The sequence below is a fragment of the Mesocricetus auratus genome, unplaced genomic scaffold (genome assembly GCF_017639785.1).
Source record: "Mesocricetus auratus isolate SY011 unplaced genomic scaffold, BCM_Maur_2.0 Super-Scaffold_100042, whole genome shotgun sequence".
NCBI lineage: Eukaryota > Metazoa > Chordata > Mammalia > Rodentia > Cricetidae > Mesocricetus > Mesocricetus auratus.
The window spans coordinates 1,997,687-2,005,519 of record NW_024429219.1 but is presented as its reverse complement, the minus strand read 5'-3'; the positions used below and the strand labels follow the sequence as shown (position 1 = coordinate 2,005,519).

General features: G+C 49.0%; 1 long non-coding RNA gene across 1 annotated transcript; it reads left to right on the top strand.

The window, feature by feature from the left end:
• The first annotated feature begins 1,400 nt into the window (after nt 1-1,400).
• Nucleotides 1,401-3,784, top strand: LOC110342669. Its single transcript, XR_002384808.2, has 2 exons — nt 1,401-1,532; nt 3,482-3,784. It is a non-coding gene; the product is annotated as an uncharacterized LOC110342669 (long non-coding RNA).
• Nucleotides 3,785-7,833: the final 4,049 nt, after the last annotated feature.

Below are 7,833 nucleotides of genomic sequence, written 5' to 3'. Positions count from 1 at the left end.
CCTGGAACTCCTTGGGTAGCCAGCGGGTGTGCCGCTTAGGCGGCTCCTGGGAAAGGTGGGTTGTTGCTGACCCCCAGAGGCCATTGTTGGGTATTGCGCTCACCAAGCCCAACCTCCAAGAAGTTGCCTGGGGGTTTTGGAGCACACTGACCAATGAAAAGAGGAGGCTGAAGCCGGATGGAAACACTGGCCAACCGATGCCCGAAAGAAGGCCAAGGGCAGGTAGAGAGAGGGTCCTTTTACTCCAGCTTCCTAGTAAGGCCTTGAATGTCAGCCTCTGCTGAGCGCTGTCTCCTCACACCCTCCGTGAGTACCTGACCCTTAAAGAACTAAAAGACAGGAAGAAACAAAACAAAAATAAAAACAGCAAAACAAAAAAACCCTGATCACAAAACAGTTTACAGCAGGGAAAAGTCCAACAGTGCAGGTAGAATTGACAGACCAAAAAAACACTTTTTTTTTTTTTTGCAATCATTATGCAGACCAGGCTGGCTCAAATTCACAAAGATCTGGCTGCCTCTGCCTCCCAAGTGCTGGCATTAAAGGTGTGCATCACGGTGTCTGACAAAAAATGCATATGGCAAGGTGCACACAGAGAAAGACCCCCCCCTGCAAATGGGGGACTCAGACCAGGACGTCCAGCCTCCTCCTGGAGGACCACAAGTTGTTAAGGGTATTTGGTAGGCTGCAATGGGGGTCATCTTTATCTAATTTAGGAAAAGCCCTTCGGGCCTTTGTATCAAGCCGCCAGGCCTTTGTCTCAGTAGGGCAAGGAAGAAGCTGGGAGTTACCCATCTCTGACGCTTATGTCTGTCTGTCTGTCCGTCTGTCTGGGATCTGCCTAACTCCTAGTCCCTCCCCTTGTCCTATCATTCATCTCTAGACTTGTAACTGGTGGAAGGCTGTGGGGCTGTCTTCACCTGTCTTCACCCTCAGGAAGGGTGCTGTGTCAAAGCCTGCACAGAACTCAGATCTGGAGGGTGAGCTGTGGCTGGGCAACCTATACTGCCTGTCCTGGGGTCCTCTTTGCTCCCCAAGATCCCTGGTTGGGGAGAAGAGGTTGATTCTGGCCTTCCATCCTTCATAGCTTTGGGCCAGTGTCTGTCAGTAGCCACTGCCTGTGTTGGTATATTACTTATGATTTATTTAAGCTTGCCCAAGGATTCAGAAAGGAAAGTCAGCCTTAAGCTATATAAGGCAGGCACACACCTTTAATCTCGGAAGCCAGAAGCTAGGAGGTGGTGGTACACACCTTTAATCCTAGGACTCAGGGCCAAGAGGGCAGGCGGATCTCTGTGAATCAAAGGCCACCCAGATATACACAAAATTGATCCAATCCTAAAGAGAAACAGCTGGCACAAAGGTGATCTCAGCACCTGGGATCACACACCTTTAATCCCATCATAAGGGAGGTAAATAAGACAGCCATTGATTCTCCAGCCACTTGGAGGATGGGAAGACATTCAGTCCCAGGATTCTCCAGTCACGCTGAGGAGAGGCAGCAGGATCAGCCCATTCAGCCTGAAGTAGCGGTAAGAGCTAGTGACCTGAAGTAGCGGTAAGAGCTAGTGACCTGCTACTTTGCTTTTCTGGTCTTCAGCTTGAAGCTTGAACCCCAATATCAGCCTCTGCGTCATTTATTAATTCGTGTTACAACCACCCCTGCAGGACACCCAACACTGAGCCCTGTGGCCTAGGCCACACTCAGTATCGCCATAGTATGGGAGACATCTGATTCCAGCTATCTGCAGGGAAGAAACATGCTGACCAGCAGCGACTCAACCAAAGCAGCCCCCATCCTGCCTTCGGAAAAGCTATCCTGGTGGGGGTGGGGGGGCGGGATGCTCTACCTCACGCTAAGGGTAAAGGGGCCTTCGAGGGCCAGGTGAATTCTGTTGGCACAGCAGTCAACACTAGTAAAAGGCTGGTCGAAAGGGGAATCTTATCAATGTGTGAGGCTTACAACCCCAAGTGCCAGGCACAACAGTGGGGGGGGGTGGGGAGGAAGCTGGGACCCAGGACAAAGGGAGAAACTCCATCACCAGAAACAGACCCGGAACAATACATGTGATGGAATAGTGTGTGAGGCTTGTGAGGCATCTAGCATGGATAAGCACACGTGAATGCATACGTGCCTGAGCCCGGGGCCCTGCTGCTGCGCTGTACCCCAACTCTGCCCAGGAATTTAAAGAAACCAAGAGCACAATCTAAAGGGTAGCAAAAGGGCCAAGGGGAGAGAGAGCGTTGGTCCATCTAACGATGCGTGCGAAGGGAGGCTCCGGAAGGGGTGGGCAGGAGAAAGGATGCTGGAAAAGATACGGTTCCAGATCAGTAGTGCCTTGCAGTCGTCATCAGAGACTCCCCTCCGGCAGCAGATGGGAGCGGACGCAGGGACTAGGCATTATGTGGAGAGAGCCTAAATCCAGAGGTCTCCACCCGGCTCCTTCCCCTTGGAGCTCGGGGCAACCCCATGGAAGAGGGGGGGAGTCAGGCCCACTGAGACAACTAAGCAGGGCTCACATGGGCTCTCATAGGGATTGAGGCAGCAAGCACAGGCCTTGCAGGAGGTCTGCACCGGGTCCTCTGTGTATATGTCGTCGAAGTAGACGGCCTTTCCGTCCCACCCGGTCCTGTGGCTATTCAGTTCCTAATAAACACACAGAGGCTTCTATTAATTATAAACCGTTTGGCCGATGGCTCAGGCTTCTTACTACCTAGCTCTCTCTCTCTCTCTCTCTCTCTCTCTCTCTCTCTCTCTCTCTCTCTGATTTTTCGAGACAGGGTTTCTCTGTATTGTTTTGGAGGCTGTCCTGGAACTCGCTCTGCAGACCAGGCTGGCCTCCAACTCACAGAGATCCACCTGCCTCTGCCTCCTGAGTGCTGGGATTAAAGGCGTGCACCACCAACGCCCGGCCTAGGTCTCTCTCTTGAATATTAACCCATTTCTATTAATCTATGTATTTCCACGTGGTCTTGGCTTACTGGAGAACGCCCTCCGGTCCTATCTTCCCTGTAGCTACACCATTGCCCTCATCTCTCTCTCTCTCTCTCTCTCTCTCTCTCTCTCTCTCTCTCTCCTCTCTCCTCTCTCCTCTTTCTCCGTTTAATTAAACCAATAAGAGAAACATGTATGCATGGCATACAGAAGGACCTCCCCCATCACGTTGTGGCTGTTAGCCTGGTGTTTTTGTAGGACTCCTAGCTGTGGGAGCGGGTGTGTCTCTGATGCTTTTGCCTGCTTGGGAGACTTTTCCCTCCTGTTGGGCTGCCCTGTCCAGGCAGGGTTTTTGCCTTGTCTTACTGCATTTTGTTTTGTCCTGATGGGTTGTTTTCTCTTGGAATCCTGCTTTTTTTTTCTCATGGGGAGATGGACGGAGAGTAGATCTGGGGGAGAGGGGAAAAGGCGAGGGGTGCTGGAGGGGTGGAGGGAGGGGGGGACTGTAGTTGGGATGTGTCGTGTAAGAGAAGAATATATTTTCAGGTTAAAAAGAAAATCAAATTACGGGCACTGGAGATTCGACTCTCGGACATCAGGATCACTTGCTGCTTTCCCAGAGGACCTGAGTTTGTTTCCCAGCACCCATGTCGGGCGGCCTACAACTGCTTGTAACACCAGCTCCAAGAGATCAATACCCTTCCCCAGCTTCTGAAGGCACCAGTACATGCAATGTCAGGTCCACACGGGAACAGAAGCCTGCTAGATGGTATTAGTACTGAGAGCTCTTTCATGCTTTAATCTTTTTTTGAAGGATGCTTTTTTAAAAATAAAAGTAATGATGCTAAACTCTGATATTTGCAAAGGTCAGTAAATCAAACCACAGAAAAAGCTCAAAACACGGCAGAGGACCTGTCCTACCTAAGCTCCTACCGTGGTTGCCCTGGACTACAGGCCATAAAATGAAGTAAACTCTTCCTTCCCCAAGATGCTTTATGTCACAGCCTTTTCATCAGCTGGCTCCTGAAAGGCAGTGGTTAGTTTCAAAGGCTTGTATTCGAAAAATAAGACATGTTTCAAATCCATGATCCATACACTTCTATCTTCAAAATTAAAACAAAATAGCGCAAATTGAAACCAAAATAAACACGAGAAATCAAATAATAAATTATCATAAGACAGTGTAGTAGGAAACCAGTCTACATCATTAAAAAAAAAAGCAATGATCAGTGAAAAGCAGAGATACTATTTGAACAGTTCGATGAATTTGATATCCTTAGACTGCTAAAAAAAAAAAAGGAAAAGAGCTAAGACTCAAATGATGGATTATCAGGAAGGAGAAAGAGCCATCACCACAGATCTTACAGACTGTAAAAGGATAGGGAACTTGGCCAGTAGATTCAACAACTAAAGGGAAATGGCCAAGTCCCTCTAAAGGTGCTAGCCACCAAAACGGGCCTAGCCACAAAAAGATTATGTAAATGGAATCGTATCTATGAAGAATTAGAGTAAAAAGAAAATCACTTTTTTTTGTCTAGTGTGGGGGGACAGACGTGCCGTGGGGCATGTTGTGGGGGCAAATGTCTTTCCTTCCACCGTGTTGGTTCTAGGGCTGCAGCTCAGGTCGCCAGGCCTGGCAGCAAGCGCTTTGACTCACTGAATAAAGACACAAATTCGTTCTGCAGCTCCGAGCAAACAAACACACATTCCTGAAGAAGACCCTGCAGGCCCTGAAGATGCTACTGGTGAATCCACTCCAACAGAAGAAGCAATGTTCCCCTTACATCGAGTGTTATCAAGGCCCCGAGAGAGCAGACGTTGCCCACCTCAGGCTATGTGTCCACTGTTACCCTAAAACCAAGACTAAACACATCATGAAAAACCTCCCAGAGAACTGCAGACTAATATCCTTCGTGAACACAGAGGCCCATGGTCTTTTTACAGAATAGTAACGAGCCGGATCTTGTCGTGCACAGGATAGATGATAATTGTGGGATATTTCCATACACTTGGACACTCCCGAGACTGCCGGTGAAGTTTACTTTGGATCAGAGGGTGGAGCTAGTACTCGCTGACCAAAATTAGGCACGGGGGTTTTGGAGGATGGGGAACATATAGACACAGGAAATGGTAGGGTGAGGCTTAGGAAGATTCTTGACCCTTTTGAATCAAGGAAGAAAGGGGAGGGAGAGAGAGAGAGAGAGAGAGGGAAGGAGGGAGGGAGGGAGGGAGGGAGGGAGGGAGGGAGGGAGGGAGGGAGGGAGGGAGAGAGAGAGAGAGAGATCACTGGTCACTTCTCCGCTGCTTCTCCGATCATTCAGATTCTTACACTGATATCTGACTCCTGACTTCTTATTGATTAAAAAATACTTAGATAAATGCTTCATCTGGTGACCAACACAGGGCATGAGATCAGGAGGCAGGTGCTCGCTGCCACAAACAGAGTTAAAAATTAAAGGCCTACATAGAAAAGTTTTCTGGATTGATTCTGAAGGGAAAATTGAGACTTCATCAATTATCAGGAATAGACCCAACAGAAATTGTTGGACCTTTTACTAATGCTGAAATTGCCTCATTTTGGGCAGAAAATGAACATTGCCAAAGAGCTTGCAGTAATTTTCAAGAGAGATTCCTAACAAATATCCCAAAAGCAAGAGACTTCAGTTAATAAAAACAACTAATTGGATCCTCACGTCACACAGTAAGAGGAACACCAGTCTGGAGTCCCTATATTCCACACTGATGCACATAGATTAGGAAAGACAGGTTACAAGTAAGGAAAATTAAGTAAAGTGACTCAAAGCCCTTATAATGCTGTTCAAAAGGGAGAATTATATCCTATTCTCATGGTGTTATTAGATTCTCCTGAACCTCTTAATGTAGCTAACTGACTCCTAACATGCAAAGAGTTGTTTTACACATTGAAACCAATGAACTTTTTCAGATGATTCAGAATTAACTTTGTTATTTATTAAATTACAAGAAATAATCAGAAATAGAAATTATCCCTTGTATATAACATACATCATATCCCGGGCTAACGAGGAGCAAGGCTGCCATTAACCTAGGGGCATTAATCTAGGCCTGGTTTGTGGATAATGAATCCTCTATTGAAGGTGTTCGGATTTTTGCAGAGGTACAGTTGAGTAACCACAGTTCTGATGTAGAACATATTGGTTACCTTGGGCATTCCCATCCACCCTTGCAGTTCATCATGCCCCCCAAACCTGTGGGGCCTTGTCCCCCTCACGTCCCTTATGTGAGATTCAGCTACATTGTGGTGACTCTCAATAGGACTTGCTCTCTGGCCTGCAGAGCTTGGGGTCGTGCATACGCAGCACACTGCATTGCATAGCTTGAGGTCATGCTACAGAGCTTGGGGTCGTGCACACGCAGTACACAGCACTGCAGAGCTTTGACTGATGGATTCGAGTTGCGCCACATTGTTTATCCTGATCCCTGATCCCACTCTGCCACCTCTCTATATTTTCCTGTAGCCTCCAGTTTCCCTGCTGCGGTTAGGAGTTCAGGAGCTATAAAACCCTCCTAGGGTCTTCTCCCTCTGTTAGGCCATGGCAGGCTCCAGCCCCTCTGTGCAGGGGGGGGGGGCATTGGCCCGACCTTCGATTTGTAGAATCTGCTTCTAGCCCCCCACCACGCTTTCTCCTCCACACTTTGCCTTTGGATGGAGCTGTGGAATGGCCTTGTCCAGCCTGGCAAGAGAGACATGTGCTTTTCCCCAGCAGGGCTGCAGTCTTGGCTCATGGCTGGGGACCCCTCATGTCCCAGAGCCCCCTTGGGCAACCTACACAGCAGGCACTTGCTTTCTCAACTGCAGAAACACCCAGCCCTCATCCTGGCTGTTGTACCCGCAAAGCACGACACAGCTTGTGCTGTGGAAAACTTTCGCTGCATGAGAAATACGGTTGAGGGCTCCCTAAAATAGTTTCCCTGCAAATGGCCAGCAGTTCCCCAGCCCAGAGGGAAGCTGAGTGGGAATGAAAAGCCCCTCTCTTCCCAGAAAACAGATTCTTCTTTGACACATTTTTTTTCCTCCTCTTAATACCCCCATCCCCCCTTTTCCAAAATGGGGCCTTTTTCCTCAGTCTTTTATGTGGGGACTGGGCCACGAGAAGACAAAGTCCACTTGTCAGCAACCTTCTGTCAGCCGCTGTTCCCTTTCCCTCTGGGGCTCTTTCAACAATACAGCCATTATCGGGCCTTCTCCGATTCCACGGAGTTTTCCTCTCTCTCCCGGGCTAATGAGGAACAAGGCTGCCAGGTTGGACAAAACGGGACAGTTTTCACTCCACTGGAGCCCCAGTGTGGCGAGCTCTGGGAAGCACCATTATTGGGGGGTGGAATCTGTGGGTCACTGTCATGCCATTTGGGAGAACCACTTTTGGGATTGTGGCCTTCAGTCAGCTTGATGTTTCACAGAGGACGGAAATGTACTTCCCAAAGTAGAGCCTTTCAAGCCACCCCAGGTCTCAGGCTCCCCGGGCAAGCCCCAAAGTTGTGACCATCCAGGCTTAAGATCTCATTGGCACCTCGTCAATCATGGCGGGAAGGAAAACAACCTGAGACATTTAGCGCTGCCCCCCACCCCCCCACACACACACTTGGCTTGATGGTGTTAAGAAAATATAAGGGCTCGGCTCCCCAGATCTGGGTCCGGGATCTTATGCCAAGATCAACTTCCATTTCTTCTCCTCTGGCAGCTAGAAGGAACTGCTGATTAGGAACCCTGAGAACCCTACGTCTGGTGACATTCATCAGAGCACAGAGAACTTGGGGAGGTCCAGGACATCCCAGAATCCCCGTTCAGTGATGGTTCAAAGAGCAAGCCATTCACTCCTCCACCCACCACCCATCCACCCACCACCCATCCACCCACC